The sequence below is a fragment of the Equus przewalskii genome, chromosome 10 (assembly GCF_037783145.1).
Source record: "Equus przewalskii isolate Varuska chromosome 10, EquPr2, whole genome shotgun sequence".
In the NCBI taxonomy this organism is placed as follows: Eukaryota; Metazoa; Chordata; class Mammalia; order Perissodactyla; family Equidae; genus Equus; species Equus przewalskii.
Window position 1 is genome coordinate 8,987,978 of NC_091840.1, and position 16,823 is coordinate 9,004,800.

At 51.4% G+C, this 16,823-nt stretch overlaps 2 long non-coding RNA genes across 2 annotated transcripts in view; one reads left to right on the forward strand and one right to left on the reverse strand.

Annotated features, from left to right (window-relative positions):
- The window catches only part of LOC139073847 (uncharacterized), a 149,132-nt gene that overhangs the window by 113,876 nt on the left and 18,433 nt on the right, over positions 1–16,823 (forward strand). Inside the window, exon 2 of the long non-coding RNA XR_011522929.1 lies at positions 9,241–9,493. This is a non-coding gene — a long non-coding RNA (uncharacterized lncRNA). The remainder of the gene's footprint in view (positions 1–9,240; positions 9,494–16,823) is intronic.
- Positions 14,711–15,360, reverse strand: LOC139073848 (uncharacterized). The gene is made up of 3 exons (XR_011522930.1): positions 15,254–15,360; positions 14,944–15,027; positions 14,711–14,840 (listed from the first exon to the last, which is right to left on the reverse strand). It is a non-coding gene; the product is annotated as an uncharacterized lncRNA (long non-coding RNA).

A 16,823-nucleotide genomic window follows, 5' to 3' on the forward strand; every position in this document is an offset into this window, starting at 1 on the left:
AGCTGGGCTTGGGGTGGGTTTAGGAAACATTTGGTATCTCTGGCAGAGGCGGAATGTTGACCTGGCTGGCAAGGGGGCTGTCGGCCGCTTTTCACAAACCTCGGGTCCATTTGAGTCTGAGCGAGGAGGCTATTTGCAGTGAGGGTGGGGCTTATGTAGCATCGTAAGAGTTTTTCAGGTTAGCATAAGTGTTGCTGCGGCCCAGGTGGTCTCTGGGGCTAAGGTCTCCCCACATGTGCCCTTCCTCACCTAGTGAACGAGCCTCTCAAGGGGATTCTTTGGAAAAAAAAACGTTTCTTGGGGGTCACACCATTGAAACTTACCTCCGTGATTTTCTGTGATCTCATTTTTCCTTAAAATATCATTGGAAAAGTGTTTTGAGTTGAGCATTTTATTTTCCATTTAAACATGGTGAAACTGACGCACGGGGGCCAAGGCTTGGCGGGAGGGTGGGGGACCCGGACCCAGCACACCTCCTGTGGGTCAGCCCTCAGCAGGCTGGGAGTGGCGCTCAACCACAGCAACATCTTGATCTCTTCCAGGGGGTGCTCTGCTGCTGGCTATGACATCCATTCAGAAGGTGTCCCTAGGGGCAAGCATGCGGCTTTAAAGGGAAAACACAACGGGCTCGTAAACTGTAATTTTGGTTTTTTTAGAGCACAGAGTGATGGGCTCTATCTTTATGCTTATGTTAGAGACTCTTCTCCAGGAAGATCCAGGAGGGAGCTTGAAGTAGGACCCATGTTAGAGCTCCGGGTGGAGGTGGACTGGGAAAGAGGTCGGAGAACCACCAAGAGCGGCAAGTCCAGCTCTTCTGACTTAGCTATCTTGAGAGAGCCGTGGCATTGTGCGGTCTGCCGGCTGTGTTTATGGAGTGCCACGGGCCAGAGAACATGGCACGGAGTAGCACGGCTGCTGTTATTAATGATCTGTACACTGCCCTGGGCTCTAGGAATCCAAACACGTGAGGCATCTTGCCCACCTTGGGGAGAGAGGATAGATAACCTCTCCCCTCTGTTATCTTGTGTTTAGTGTAAATGTGAGATGCGGGCAGTAATAGGCGCTCAAGTGTGAGCCATCACCCCATCACTGGGGCCTGGGAAGTCAGGTGGCTTCTCGTGGAAGGTGGGACTTGGGCTGGCCTTAAAGGGAAGATGTCAGGGAGACGCAGAGCGAGGGAGATGTTGCAGGTGTGGGAGCAAGATTAGATAAGATGCCTGCAGAGGAGTCCTCCAGACAAGGCTGGACAGTGAAGAGGAGCCATCAGGGGGCAGACGGCCTCTGGTTTCAGACAGTGGGTTTGGGCTGTGCGTGGAAGGCCGTCGGGAGCCATTGATAGCTGCTGGGCAGAGTTTGGCAGAGCTAATTGTTATTTGAGAATGACAAGCTGGGAGAGCTGTATAGAGTGGACTAGAACAGGCAAATCTGAAGTCAAGGGGCCAGCTGGGGGCTAATTGCAACAGTGGAAGGCAGAATGGCAAGGTGGCTCTCAGCTACGCCCCTGGAGCCCACCGAGCTTGGTGTGCATGTTGACCCAACTACTTACTAGCCACGTGACCTTGAGCAAGTTTTCAATCTTTCTGTGCATCAGTTACTTGGTCTTTCACATAAGGGTACTAATATTCATTCATTCATTCATCCCAAAGAGGGCTATATCACACAGTGCACGCTGATCATACAGTGGAGAACAAAATGAGCATGCTCTCTGTGCTCGGGGATCTTATAGTCTAGTAGGCAGAGACACAAACTAAAATGAAATAAAGATGATCCTTTCAGGTTACGTTAAGTGCTGTGAAGAACACAGCGGGTTGTACTGCTTGCGTGTCTTGTGTAACAGGGTCATCATGGAGGGCCTCTTTGAAGTCGTGCTGGCTGAGCAGAGACTTTGGAAATTAAGCAAAGTGTTTCATGCTGAGGAGACAGCAAGTGCAAAGCCCCTGAGGCACCAAAGAGCTTGGAGCTTTCCAGCCCAGGAGTAGAGCCAGTGTGTGGAGGGATGGAGAACAAGGCGAGAAGTGATACGAGATGAGGGAATTCAGTGAGGTAACACATGTAAAGAGCTGGGACACAGTCAACAATAAATGACATTCTTATTATGGGAACATTCTGGACCTGAGGTTAACAAGGGCCTGAGCTGTTATTGTGGCCATGGGCTGTAAGAGAAGACGGATCATGAACATCAGCTGAGGAACTGACCGGAGGGAGAGTGATTAACTCGGTATTAGGGGAGGGCTGCCCATCTGGGTAATGGAGAGGGTGAAGTTAAATTCGCTGAAATGGGGAGTTTCCGAGAGGAGCCTGGTGGAAGGGGATAGAAGGATGTGGAGAATGTGAGGTTATTTGGGAATCAGTGGTCAGCCAGCTCTGTAGGTACCTGGCACACTGGGGCTTAGGAAAACAGTCAGGGGCAGGGGTTCCGGGAATCTTTGAGAAGAAGGGGAAACGATGGGCATTCAGCTGGTCCAGTCCCTGTCTGTGCTGGACCCAGGAGAAAGAAGAGGAACCGAGGAAGAGGAGGGGAGGAGGACCTTCTGAGACCTGGGCACCTGAACGAGGTCCAGGAGGAATGAGGACCAGGAGGATCTTGGTTCTCAGGCTCAAATCCCCTCTGTCTTTTGCACGTTTGCGTGGGGCAGCAGGCTCCTTCTTTCTGGCCCAGCCTCTGCGGGCTGTGCTGGTGGAGCTTGGCCTCTGTTTCCCGCCTGGGGTTGTGTAACAGGCTCCGGGAAGTGCTCGGGGGCTGTAGGTCCTGAACCGAAACGCCAATGTCATCAGAGCCCTCTGTCTATAATGGCACAGGTATTTGGAAAATGCCACGGAGCAGGTCTGTTCAACCCTGTGGCCTGCAGCCTGTCAGCTGGGTTAGGATTCTTGGTCAAGTTCACGGTTCAGGCCAATATTGACTGTCTCCTTCAGTGGAAAGTGCTGCTGTGCTGTCAGCGAGATCTGCAGCTGCCTGGGAGGTGGCCCTGTGGCGCTCGCCGTCTGTGCCTCCCTGCTGGTCCCCCTCTGGATCGTGCAGGGGGTCCCAGGGGCCCTCCTGCCAGAGCTCACCTCAAACCCCAACTTTGGCTCAAGCTTGCAGCTGTTGCTCCCTGCTTTCCAAGCCATTTCTGATTTCACAAGCAATCCTGCAACATCTATTTTGACTGTTTTTGAAAAACTGCATTTATAGTTTTATTTCTAGTTCAAGATGATGAATGTCCATTTTATTTTTATTATTAATACCATGGCATGTTTTTTTTTCTTCACCAAACAATGCCTGTTCACTTTAGACATGCAAAAATAAGAAAGCACGGGCTGACCTTGTGGCCGATTGGTTAAGTTCATGTGCTCCGCTTCAGCGGCCTGGGGTTCACCAGTTCGGATCCTGGGCATGGACGTACACACCACTCATCAAGGCATGCTGTGGTGGCCTCCCACATAGAAGAACTAGAATGACCTACAACTAGGATATACAACTAAGTACTGGGGCTTTGGGGAGAAAAAAAAAAAAGGAAGATTAGCAACAGATGTTAGCTCAGGGGCAATCTTCCTCACCAAAAAGTAAAAATAAAATAAAATAAGAAAACAAATCACCCATAAACTTGGTACCCAGAGATAACATGTTAATCTTTTGCTTTCTTCTTCAAGGTTTGTTTGTATAACCATGCAATTCTGTAATTTTTTTTACAATAATAGTAATAGCTAAGATTTATTAATTACTTACTGTAAGCCAGGAAATATGCTACACAGTTGAAAACATGGTTTAATTTAATACCAAAACCAGCCTGTGAAATAGAGTCAAGCATAGTTCTGTTTTACATCCGCAAATGGAAATAACAATAACAATGGTGGCTGACAGCTGTGGAAGGCATCCTAGCAGCGAGGAAGAGTCAGTGCTGCGATCCCCATTTTTCAGGCGACAAAATGGATACCTAGAAAGAGGTCCAAGGTGCACAGCTAGGTAGTGGTCAAGGTAGGATTTTAGTCTCCGTCGCTGACTCCAGAACCCTTACGTGTGTGACAAGAGTTTGATCATTTACCAAGACACTGAGAATTTTTACCCGTGCGTTCACCTCCAGCGTTTTTGCTGGCTACTTGGCTTTCTCTTCTCCATCTTCTGTGCCCATTGCCCACACCTAGAATGGATAGTTCTTCCGAATGAAGCTTGTGTCCCCGTACTCATTGTCTAGGACAAGGACGCCTTTCTTTGCTACCTCGCTCCTTCCAAGACTCAACCCAGCTGGCATGGAATGGGTATTTATCTCCTTCCAAAAAGTGCACGCTTGTCTCTACCATTTGGAATTGGAATCTGAGATTTGGCTAGAACTCTTTACAAAGATGGTAATCCAGCTGATGATGAGTTTGCACGTTCCAGAGTACCTTTCCACCACTTTTAATGGGGTCACCTGGAATCCTTACAGACCAGGCGCAGAAAACGACATTTCCTTTAAGTCAAAGATGGCTGTTTAGAACTGGTTCGTTGTCCTGTAAAGTCATTGTCCTTGAGTATGTACATATCTACACACACACATACACTCACCCAGACATATATTTTTGAGATGAAGTTGCCCCCATACAATAAATCCTAATCCAAAGTGGATTGCTGCTTTGATTAAAAAGCAAAAATTCTGTCGGCTCCATAGGTAAGCCTAGAAAAGCACACACTTTTTCTTTGAGCCGGGTTCGTCTCACAGAGAGGCACATTTAAATTATTTCATGGGTAATTCACGCTGGCATTAGTGTAGGGAATATTGCCACAGCCTCTGCACACATCACAGCCTTCTTTCTCCGACAGACGGACATTCTCAGTGGCCTCCTAAGGTGAGGATGCCACGTACTTCTGTGCTCATCAGGCCTTTGTCTCTCAAGCCTTGGCACCTGCTCATCTCAGGGCTGACTTAGGAGTCTGCACAGGGAATTATCTTCCCCAAGGGAAGCTCTCAGGAGGGTACAAAGGAAAGAGAGGAGAACGCTTGCCTCCCTGCCCTTGTGTTTGTTTCTGTTAGATGAAGGGTAATCCTCGCCTCGTGTCAACGTGTCCTGGCCTTGTGGTAACAGTTCTGTAGTGATCTGGCTGTTTCATGAGCTGAGGAGATGGCCACCAACTCCTATCCTTGGAGAGGTGGGAAAAAAAGAGAGAGAAAAAAGTGTGTTTAGCGAAATATGTGTATTTGCATGTTCTCTGAGTAAACATTTCCGAGTGGGACCAGAATAATTAGGAGGTAAATTGCCATCTGCGCATGTCAGTTCTTTTGTTCACCCAACTCAAGGGGCATCCCAATTGTGAAATTGTGAAAAAATTAGCTATCTGTCTATCTACCCTCCTACCTACCCACCTGTCTAGCTAGCTAGCTGTCTGCTATTTGGTGCTTTAGTTAGTTTTAGCAGGAGTTGAGTAGTTTGTGGGAAAGATCACTAGGCAGCTTGCTTGTCTAAAAGCCAAACCAGGATGGGGTGGGGCGAGGGAGGGGTGGGCAGCCAAGAAGCCCTTTCCACCCTCCCTCAGCAAGAAAATAAAAAAGATAAATAAACCCTAATCCTGACCTGGGGGCAAATCCCAATAAAGATCGAGGTTAATTTTTCCTGCCGATCCAACCCTTGAATTCATTGTACGAATTAGACAGTTCTGCGGCCCTAATTTGCCAGATCAGATTGTATAATTATCTTTTACAGCCCTGGGTGTGATGTGTGCTCCGTGTTGATGCTGCAGGGGGCTGACCGTGTGCGTTGGGCTTCAGAGGAGCTGCTCTGCCGTGCCAGGCTGCGCTGCTTTCACACGAGCGGGGGCGTAGCTGTTGGAGCCAGGTCAGAATCAGCCCTAGCAGCCTGGAATGGAACAGACAAGCTTGGGACAGAGCCTGGGTCAAAGGTCAACCAACAGGAGGCAGTAGGGGGAGGGTCTTGGGGCAGGGGTGAGGGTCTCCGAGAAAGAGCAGTGGTATTGGGGTTCGGTGGGGTCAGTCAACAGAGGACCTGAGTAAAGGGTGGCAAGTTTGGAGATGGGAAGGAAGTAGGCAGCTTCAGGGCTGAATTATGATGCTCATGGCCTTAGGCACTTTTGTCTTCATGGGCCCCTTCCTCCATAAAAAGAAATGTATATTAAAAATGATATTTTAAGATGGCTATGGTGTGAGGAAGAGTATCATCCAGGCTGGATTCGTTGTTATATAGGCATTAATATTATACTCATTTTATTCCTTCTGATTTTAAAAGAAATTAGAACATTTTCACAGGCATCTAAAATTCTCCAGGGTCCTGGGCACTGGCTCCTGTGCTCAGTGGGTGTGTTGGCCTTAGGTAGGTTCCTAGACATGGGACCCAGTGGTTTGACCTCCTGACAGCTACTTGGCCTGTTTTGTATAAGTCACTCCTCTCTGATTTTGGACCATTTGGAAGGTCCGAGAATTCCCCCAAACTACAGCCCTTATTTTGGCCCAAGAGGGGGCTCGCTCTTGTGAAGTGTTGAAATCCTGTATCCTATTGCACTGATTTTCCTTTCTCCGCCCTGGTCTTCTGCAGCGTGTGACCTTCTGTTGTCAGCATGCCTCACAGCATAGGTGGTGTAGGTTTTGGAGAAGGCGGTGGGTCCGTGTGGGGCTGGACGTGTTCCAGGTGATGTCTTCCTGTGCCCTCAGCAGCCAGGCCTTTTGTTCCTCAGTCAGAGGTATCCAGGAGGACCAGGCCCTTCCATCTTGGTTGGAGGTGGTTGGGCCGAGAACCACTAGGTGGTGTTTGGCTCAAGGCATCCCAGGAGATGTCAGGAAGGAACCTGTCTGGGTGGGGGTTGCGGGAGGAAGGAAGGGACCTTTGAGGGCAGGCTGTGGGTAGCTGGTTGTAGTCCCTGGCCTCCCACAGAGGTTTGGTGTGGGGTGTGGCGTGCTGCTGTTGGCCTGTGTCCGAGGAAGTGCCATCCACCCTGTCTCACGTCATCCGCACTGAGGGCATACAGGCAGCAGCGAGGTGTGTGTGCAGCTGCCACAGGCTCCACACGGTAGGTGTTGAAGCCAGTGTGCTGTGGCGGAGAGAGACAGGGTCCGTGGTCCGCCCAGGCTCCCGGGAAGCCTGCAATCTTGCCTGTCCTGGAGCGCCATGCCGATGCAAAAATCAAAGGGGAAAGAGACCCTCCCTCGTCTTAAGGAGCAGAGCAGAGGCAAACCGTTCGGCTTACTGCAGTGGTTCTTAGAAGTGCATTTCAGGCTGGAGGTTGGATGCCCAGAACTGGATGATAGGAGAGAGGGGAGGGGCAGCTGTCTCTTGGGATGATAATGTCTCTCGCAGCCATCTGGCACTCCAGGAGTCAGCTGGGCAGGTCCCGGGGCCTGCTGAGAAGTGGTGGTTTCCACCCCAGAACCGGGAAGCCCGGGGGGAGAGCAGAGTGAGGTCAGTTCTCCTGAGATTCCTGGGGCGGGGTGCAGCAGGAGGGTGTTTGAGGGGATCCCTTCTAGGCCCCTGCTACTCAGAGTGTGTTCTGTGGCCTACCGGCGTTGGGTTCCCCCAGGAGCTTGTTGCAAATGCAGCATCTCAGGCTGCGTCCTCAGACCTACTGAATGCGGATTTTAACAAGATCTCCAGATGATCTTCAAACTTTGCTGCATATTAGACTTACTTGGGGAACTTAAAAAAATTTTTTAAACCCAGTGCCCAGTCCTCACTTTATACCAATCAGAACGTGAGTGGGCTCCATGCTTCAGTCTGATTTTCCAGCTGTCAGGGGAGTGGGACGGTGATTTCAGTGGGTAGCCAAGCCTGGGAACCTTGGCTGTCAGAACCCTCCCTCTCCTCCGCATCTTGTCCCCCCACCATCCGATTTAAAGAAGACCCCCTCCAGTCTCTCACTACCCACCCCCCCCACCCCTCAGTCCCCAGTGTCTGCCACTAAATTGGCTAGATTGAAACGTCACAGGGCGGGGTGAATTCAGATTTACTTGTGCTGAGTTTCTTGTCTCCCCTGGAAGGATAAGGCTGGAACCATTTCCATTCATCTGGGCTTTAGCATGAATGAGCTTATGGGATGCTTTCCACCTAATGAACTGAACATGAATTGGGTGTGGGGGTGGCTTTGCATACAGTAGTAATGGGAACGGGAATCCATCCTGGGGCCAGAGTTGGAGTTGAGGGTATCTTGCACTTTTGCTTGCTTCTTTTTGATGACTTTTCCAGCATTTGCGAGTTGTCTAGTTAGGTCCCATGCGTTGCACGGTTCATCAGAGCTAAAGTTGTTGAGTTCTTTGCCCTGTAGTCGACTAAGACCCGTATATTGCATTCGAGGTTCACCCTGGGATGAGTTCGTGGGTGTGGTAGAGGAAGACGGGCCCAGCAAACGTGTGTCCCCAGGATTGGGGCAGGGGTTGCTGGAACACCAGGGCACCCCGATCTGGTGGCAGGCGCTGGTTGATGGTGTTGGCTGCAGAGTACTAGCCCGGCCCTCGTCCTCAGGAACTCTAGAAACCGCAGGAGTGATCCTAGCCCCGAGATGATGTATGTGTGCATCCAACGAGAGAAAAAAACGCCAGCCAAACAATCCTTTCTCTTGTGAGTGAAGGTTACAAGTTTTCTGTTTCAAATCTGATGGTATTATTTTTCCCCTTTTGCTTTCTTCTCTCTGTTTTCATTTGCCAACCTAAGGGTCTGGAGTGGTTTCTTTGAGCCTAATGATGGGGAAGCTGAGAACGGGGCTATTATCTTTAAACACCTTTTGAAATACTACTCTTCCTGGTGTCTGAATTAGGTTGAACAGAGGTCGGATTTAAAGATTAAATATCTATTTTAGCAGCAACTATGCTGATAACTGCACATCTGCTCAGGAATTAAGTGGATAGTCTGGAATAGCCTTGCTCTCTAGAAACCCACAAAGGAGTAAAATTCCTAAAGGCACAGCTAATATTTATTGAGTGCGTGATGGGGGCCGCGCCAGGAGCTAGGTGTTCCTCCTATGTTTTCCCACTTAATGAATTCAGACAAACTGTAAGGTCGGAACACATAAAACTTCAGAAATGGTGCAGAGGAATCTTTGAGTAAAAGGCCCAATACAAACAGAACAGCTCAGAACTGTGGGACCAGTTATAACAATAATCTGGATTTCTCCCTTTATTCTGAATTCTATAGTTTTATTCTATACTGAAGAATGAACTACTGTTAAACCTCTATGTCCCTGGGAGGCTGTCTGACCTTCAGAGACTACTCTTTCTACGTTTTAAGCTTGAAGATGAGTTTTATTATCCTCTTTCCTGGTGTAACTCTCCCTTCTTTTTCCAGGTGAAATCAGACGTTTGTGGCTGACCTGGATAAATTGCTTCAAACCAAGAAAGAAGGACAAGAGGAAAGGAGAGCTGTGCACAGGAATCAGGGCCCAACCCAGCCCCGGTGCTCTGCTGGCTTTGGGGGTTTTGCTCCCTCTGCAGCACACCTGCTGCCTGGGCATCCCTAATGCACCAGTGTGCCGGCCCAGCGTGGAGATCAGCAGGCAGGATCCTTGCAGTTAGTCATCAGAGAAGGTCGAGAGACGCAGGTTAGTAAGTACTAACAGTCGTCATGGTTAATCCAGGGCAGGCAGGCTGTGTTCTCACGGGTTTTACTTAAATAAACTCGTTCTCACCTCTCACAACCCTAACAGGTCGGTCATGTTATACCCAACCTATAGATGAGGAAACTGAGGGACAGCCATTCACCCAAGGCCACACGGTTAATTAGTGGGGGAGGCAGGATTCGAAGTGAGAGCCCAGTCCAGCACTGTGTTCTTCTTCTATTCTGAGGGACAGTGAATTGTCCCATTCTCCTGGTGCACCATGCATCAGCTCCGGCTGCCTGCTCTTTCTGTACAGGGTCTGAGGCAGGGCACAGAGCTCCTGCAGCACACATCAGGTAGGTGACTCAAAGCCTGCAGGTCCAGGAGACAGAGGAACATATGGATTGCACCTGTTGACCTTCAGGAGCACAGAGACTGACCTTCAGATTAAAGGGGATCTCAGGGCTTTCTGGAATGCTGCCGACTGAAGTCTGGCCCTAATAAAGCAGGATGTGGGGCAAGGGGCCACTCCCTGCCTGCAAAGGCTGGATTTGCCCGCGGCTGTCTATACCCCGCCATCCACAGCAGTTGCAGTTCTGGCTGTAAGTCTCGCTCATACATACGTCTAGGCACAGCCAGTGTAGCTGGAAGCTTAGAACACAGGCAAGTAGATTGGAGGCAGCAGAGCCTCTCTTTCTCCTGTGGCGCCTGGGAGAGGGAGTGCTGTGTCGTGCAAAGCAGGCATTGCAACTGACAGATTATGTCACAAATTTGCCACTGTTGTTCTAGCGTAGTGGTGAAGAGCATGGGCCCAGAAGGCCTGGGTTCCAGCCCTGCTTCCACTACTTCCTCCTTTTGTAACCACAGGCTGGTGACCTTCACTTCTCCAGACTTCAGTGTCCACATGCGTAAAATGGGGGTAGTAAGAGAGTCCTTGCCATGTTGTGGCGTGAAGTGAGAGAATACACACAGTGACGTGACTAGCACAGCGCCTGGGATGTGTTAAGCATACCATAAATGTCTGAGTTTTTTTTGTTTTTTCTTATCAGCTCTGGATGTGATCTTGGGTGAGTTACTAAGCCTCACTTTCCTCATCTGTAAGATGGTGATGCTAATACCTGTGCTCCGGGGAGGCTGTGAGTTAAACAAGATAACACAAATAAGAAGGCTAGATCATAATAGATGCTGTATCTATTAGTTCACTTCCTCCCTTATCTCATTCCACATGGATCAATTATAAGGAAGGCGGCCAGTGGCGTTAACTCCTCCATCCACTGGAGTACTAAGTCCTGACAGTTACTCCACAGTGATTTTCTGATTTGACCCCTCTCTTCCCTTCTCCCAGCCACTCCACTGGTCTTAGCTTTAGTAACACAAGCTGGGATACCCTCAAGGTACCCAACCTTTCGACTTCCAGTCCTTCTTTCCCAAAGTAATTCTGTTTGTTTCTTCCCTAAGCCTCTTTCTTAAACCTAGCATTCGTCATGTCACTTTCTGATTAAAAGCAACCACCACCTATCGTGCCTCTTGTTGACCCAGCAGCCACGTGTCATTGGACACTCAGTCTTATGCCCACCACTTCCCACTCATATTTGAATCCTTTCAGCCAAGCTCACCTGCTTTGCATCCTACCCTAAGACTGGAATATTTCTGCACCCTGCCTCTGTGCTCCCCCCACCCTCTTCCCATGTCATCATCTATGTGCCTCACCTTCTCAAAACCCCACAGCCACAGGGGCCTCATGGTGCCGTCTGCTCCTTCACCTGGGGCATCATCTCACCTTCAGGACTTCACCTGCCATGTTGCCTTTGCCTCCCCAGCTGGTGCCTTGAGAGCAGTTGGGGGTGAGAGTGGGGCTTGTTTTCTGTTCCTTGGGTATTTCTTTCACCCCATCCCTTTTCACTGCTCATTCTAGAATCCCGAACAGACTAGGTGCTCAGACAATGGTGTGGATGAGTGGGTGGGAGGATGGGCCTGGAAAGGAGAGTCAGTGGTGTGAATTGTTCTTGCACTGCTGTCTGGGTTTGGGTGACTGGCAGGCCGTGTGTTGGGGCGGGAGGTGTTAATGAGTGACTCCAGGGGGATTTCCAGCAAATTGTGGGCACAGCCTTTCTGAGAACAGCACCCTCTGCCTTAGCCAACCCTCTCCCTTCCCCGCCCAGGTGATCCCAACCTGAGTGCCAGTTCATTCCGTAGATGCCCAGCCCCTACCCTCTTCGGAATGGCGGCGACTCCTTCATTCATTCATTCATTCATTCATTCATCCATCCATCCATCTAACAGATAGCTATTGGGTGTCTACTATGTACCAGGACTATGCTGGGCAGAGAACATGATCCTGCTCTCATGGAGCTTGCCTTCCAATGCGGGGAGGGTGGGAGGGTAGATGATAGACAGCAAAATAGGAAATAAGTAAATTATCTAGTACACAGGAAGGTGATAGTGTTGTGGGAAGAAACAGAAATTCAGGCAGGAAAGGCTCCATGCTGGGTGGGGAGTCGGGGGCAGGGTGCAGCATTAAATAGGGCGGACCTCTCATTGAGAGGTGACATTTGAGCTCAGGCTTGAAGGAGGTGAGCGAGCCCCGGGAACATGGAGGTTGGGGGCAGCATGTTCGGCAGGGAGCAGCAACCTCCAGGCCAAGGCAGGCGTGTCCCTGGCGTGTCTGAGGACAAGAGCGCTGGTGGGGTTGGAACAAGGGAGGGACTGAGCACCCGGGATGAGCCCCAACCAGGGAGGGCCGTGGGGGTGTCTTGCTTTCCTTCCAAGGGAACTGGGAGCCACGGCAGGATTTTGAGCGAAGTGTGCTGTGATCCTACTGATGGGGGGGCATATGGAAACCAAGAGGAACGGGCAGCTGAGGGGCGAGGGTGCAAACAAAAGGGGCACTGGAGGTGCCTGCTCCTGTCCTGTCCACTCACGTACACGTGACCACAGAATGACGTTTTTGGGGTGAGGAGCTGGCACTCCGTGATGCCACTTCTCAGGGGTGATTCTCTGCAGCTGCGACTGCCTAATTTAGGATAGCCTCTTGCACCGGGGTCATGGCTTGATATGAGAGTCAGTGTCCTCTCCTTCCTGCCTGCAAAGCCACCAGGGGTCACACTGGCAGGCTCCAGGCCCAGCAGCAAAGACTAGAAGTGAAAGAGGAAAAATAAAGGGAAGAGGGAGAAAATTATAGGAGGAGAGAGGCCAGAGACCCCCATTTTCCTGTTCCGATTGTGTTAGGGCAGGGAGGGGTGCAGGCTGCTCTCAAGGGACACCTGACAGTGGCGTTATCACATCACGGAGTACCTAATGCCGCTCAAGGCCATCCCTCAGGGTCTTCCTGCAGCCCTTCGGGGGCTCTTCTTGTTGCCTCACACCCTTCTTGCCTTCCTCCCATCTTCCTCGCCCTCCAAGAACCTGGGACTCGACAGTTTGAGGAATGCATGAGACGGTTGCAGGAATGTCATCATTCCTCATTTGTCTTTCCTGTCCTGTGGTCACGTGACCATCCAGGTAGGGCAGAGCTCAACTCCAAAGCAGTGTCTTTCTTAGAAGGCTTCCGTGAGGACCTGGTCTTGAGGATTGTTAGCAGATGTCCTGGGATTGCACTGAAAAGCGAGCCCATAGAGGAACACCTAGTGTCCATCTTTAGGGGACTTCTCTGTCACACACCCTTATTTCAGAAGAGCTATCTGAGGGCTGTGGCCCGGATCCCCTCCTACCTGATGACGCCTTAGAAATGTGTACATGCTCTCTTGGAAACGCTTGGAGAAACGAAAAGTCGATGGTTAGAGTGGGGTCTTTACCTGCCCCTCTCTCTGAAGCTTGAGTGTATTTCCGAATGATTCCACCAGCTCTGCTGGGGACACTTTCCTACCCAGCCGTGCCCTCTTCTACTTCCAGAGCAATGGCCCAGGGAGGTGGAGCGAGGTGGTGGCCCCATGGCTGGGTCCACGTAGCAGGAGTCACAAACAGTAATATTACAATATGGCCGACTTGCACTGATTAAGCATCTTTCCTTCCAAGGACTGTCATGTCACTGCCTTTTAGCCCCGAAGCCTCCTATGTGAGATCATCAGGAGGAAGAACTATTTTTACAGATGAAAACTCTGTCGCCCAGGGAGGACTCGCTCTTTCCTCAGGTTCATCCATCATGTGTGTGCGGTGGGTAGGGAGAGGTGCTGCGGCTAAAACGATGATTTCTGCCATAACCATAATTGAGAGTGAAAAGCTGGGGCTCTGGGAGAAAGAAGCGAGTCCCAGTTCTGAGCGGCAGTGGGGATGACCTCACCCGGGGGACGAGAGCCATCCAGAGGACTCGCAGACGGAACTTCCCCTCAGGGTCCAAATGTGAGTCACCGTGGCTCGAGTCTGTGCAGCGGGCTCTGTCCCCAGGCCTCCCGCTTCACCCTGGGACATCGTGGTCACTGGTCAGGCCTGATGACTCACTTGGTCTCTTGAGCCAGCCACTGGGGGTGGAGACTCTCTCTCTGGCATCTGTACCCTGGGTGCTATCGACCGCTCGGCTGGCGCATTCTCAGATGCTATGTGCGAGACGTGTGTAACAGGGAAAGCCCCTCACAGTCTGCAAGGGTCAAGCCAAAGCCACTGCCGCAGCAAGTGGATTTCAAAATTCAGTTTGGAAAGTCCGGGGGGGCTCCATGGAGCTCACACAGCTGCTGCTGGAGCTTTCCGAGCCCTGGGGGCGGGGGGGCGGGATTTGCATCGGATGATACCTGAGAGGTGGAATAAACAAAGCTCACCAAGAGGCAGCTCCCCGCCCCATCTAGACAAGCGGAGTTCACCCAAAAGGCCAACGGCTGGCTGGGTGTCAGATTTCCCGCCACACCCAGGGCTCAGCTCCTGCTGTCACTTCTCCTCCTTGGTTTCATCTTCTAAGGATAGAAATAGTGTCATCTTTTCTCAACCTGTCAGCCTCACACCTGCCGGGAGCCCCTGGCGGTGAGACACCAGCGCTGCCCAACCTGATGTCATCTGTGTTTACCGTCTGTTTTAGAAACCAGGTAGCGAGAGGGACTTTCTGAGGATTGAAAAAAAAGTAAATCCCCGAACTATTTCAGTGAGGTTTTCTTTTTCTCCTGTCTTTTATTTTCATATTTTCTTTTGCTCTAACTTTGTCTTTCTATTTAAAATTTTTTTTTTTTTTTTTTTTTTTTTTTTTTTGGCGAGAGCATGCAGGAGTGGGGAAGGAAGGATTCCCCAAAGAGGTATATGAGATTCTTTTCCGGGTGATATTTATCTGATCTCTGTGTGGGCCGTTCGTCCTGAGAGACCTGCTCCAGAGCCGCCGTAGGCGCCCAATGCCAGGGTCTGGGCCTCGGCGGCCAGGCCTGCTCCCCACCTGCCACGGGAAACAGAGGAGCTGCTAACAGTCATAGGACTCAGTTTACCTACCATCAGCCTCCATCCTTCCTAAGCGTGATGAGGCTGACTTATTGCCTTACGGTTTTGTCCTTTGGCTCATCAGTTCTGGAACTTTCCACTTCCAGTCTTGTTTCCGAACAGGGGGTTGGGAAGGTGTGAGAGCACTGTTTAGGATAAAGGTCAAAGGTGACACAGACGGACCCCAGCTTCAGGCCTAGGTGCCCCCCTGTCAGGTCCTCTCTCCCTCCACATTTCTCCACACTCCTCTTGGGACAGGAGTCACTGTCCCAGTTGAGGGAGTCGGGGGATAAGGGGGAGGGGCGGAGGCTGGGTCCCAGGGATGCTGTTTGGCCTAGACCGTGAGGGTCACCTCCACAGGGCCCGGCTGACCTGGAAAACAGGTGGTCGAAGGTATGGCCGTGAATGTTACTTCGCCGAGGTATGACAGCTTATGTGAAAGGGTCGGCCTCTGGGTGACTCAGTCTGCTAGCAAACTATAAAAGGGAAGTGACTCACTTTCAACCCTGAGCAAGAACTCCTAAGGCCAGGCCGCCAGCACCTGTCTGGGACGCGGTTAGTTATTAACGCTGCCAGTAAGAGTGTCATGGGAACCGGACGCTGGCCTAGATTGCTGGAGGCAGCTTGACTTTTCACGGCTTGCACAACGTCCACTCACCTTCTTCTGGCTCCTCTCCGGCCTGACCCCAAATGCAGAAGAGCCCGTGGAACTCTTAGCTGTACAGTGTCTCCCAACATGCCCCTCAAGGATGAGGCAAATCCCACGAGGGCTGAGGAGGGGGACAAAGGAATGGTTTGGTGAGGGGAAACCACAGCTGAAAGATCATCCTGCATCTGGGCATTCCAGGAGTGGGCTGTGGATGGGGCTGGCCCTCCCTGCCCTGCCCCACACGCCCCACCCTGCAGGTGTCGCCCCCAGAGTTCTGGTTCCTGGGCTCAGTCAGATCTGTAGTGAATGCCTTTGGGTGGTATGGGCTCTGTTGGTCTTGGAGCCCCACCAAAAAGGAGCTCTGCCGCCTCCCATGGAGGCCCCTGACCTGAGGAGCATTAACTCCTGCCCTACTGACCTGTGGCCCCAGAAGAGGGTGGTGTCCTTCTCTGCTCTGCTCTGAAGTCACACACCCATTCCTGAGGCTGCTTGAGCCAACTTTGCGAAATAGGGGCCAGCTCTGAGGACCCCCACAGGGCAGGCTGGGAGGGCTGTCGCCGGTGAATTGAGCCAGGCATTCAAGTCAGCTCTGCTGTCTCCTCTTTCTTTCTCCATACCTGGAAAAGTACACAATGGGCAGCTTCTCCTCTGGGATCCCAAAAACCATGCTTTGCCACTCTTGGGGGAGGCCCAGCCTGGGCACAAGCCGTGCCCGCCCCCACCCAGTCCACGTCCTTCCACTTCCAACCGTCAAGCAGGAGGAGGAAGGTTGACTGAACAGGAAGAGGTGGCAGTTTTAGGGAGTCAGGCTCCCCAGTGTCTAAAAACGAGGCCCAGCGCCCAGAGGGAAGAGCCATTGCCTGATACCTGTTGCCAGTTATGTAAAGCCCTAAGGTACTCGTGGGCAGTACCGAGGGCGTGGGGACACCATTTGCCTCCTGGTCTATGGAAGAAGCACTGGGCTAGCAACTGGGACATGTACTCCCTGGGTGGCCCTGAGCAAGTCATCGAACCGCTCCAGCAGAGTTTCCCCATCTGTAAAGTGGGAATAACACCAACACCTGACCTGCTTACCTGACAGGGTTTGTGTGGGGCCAGCTGAGATCACTGAGCATGTGACAAGGCTTTGGGAGTGGTAAGGGCCACCCAGATCGGGATTGAGGTACCGGGGTGCTTACAGTGATTAGCACAAAGCAGGGTCTGAGGTCTGCGCCCCCCCCCCCCACCCCCCACCCCCCGGGAGGATGGCTTTACAGGCACCCACCTGTGGCTTAAGAGCTTCTTGGGCCTCCC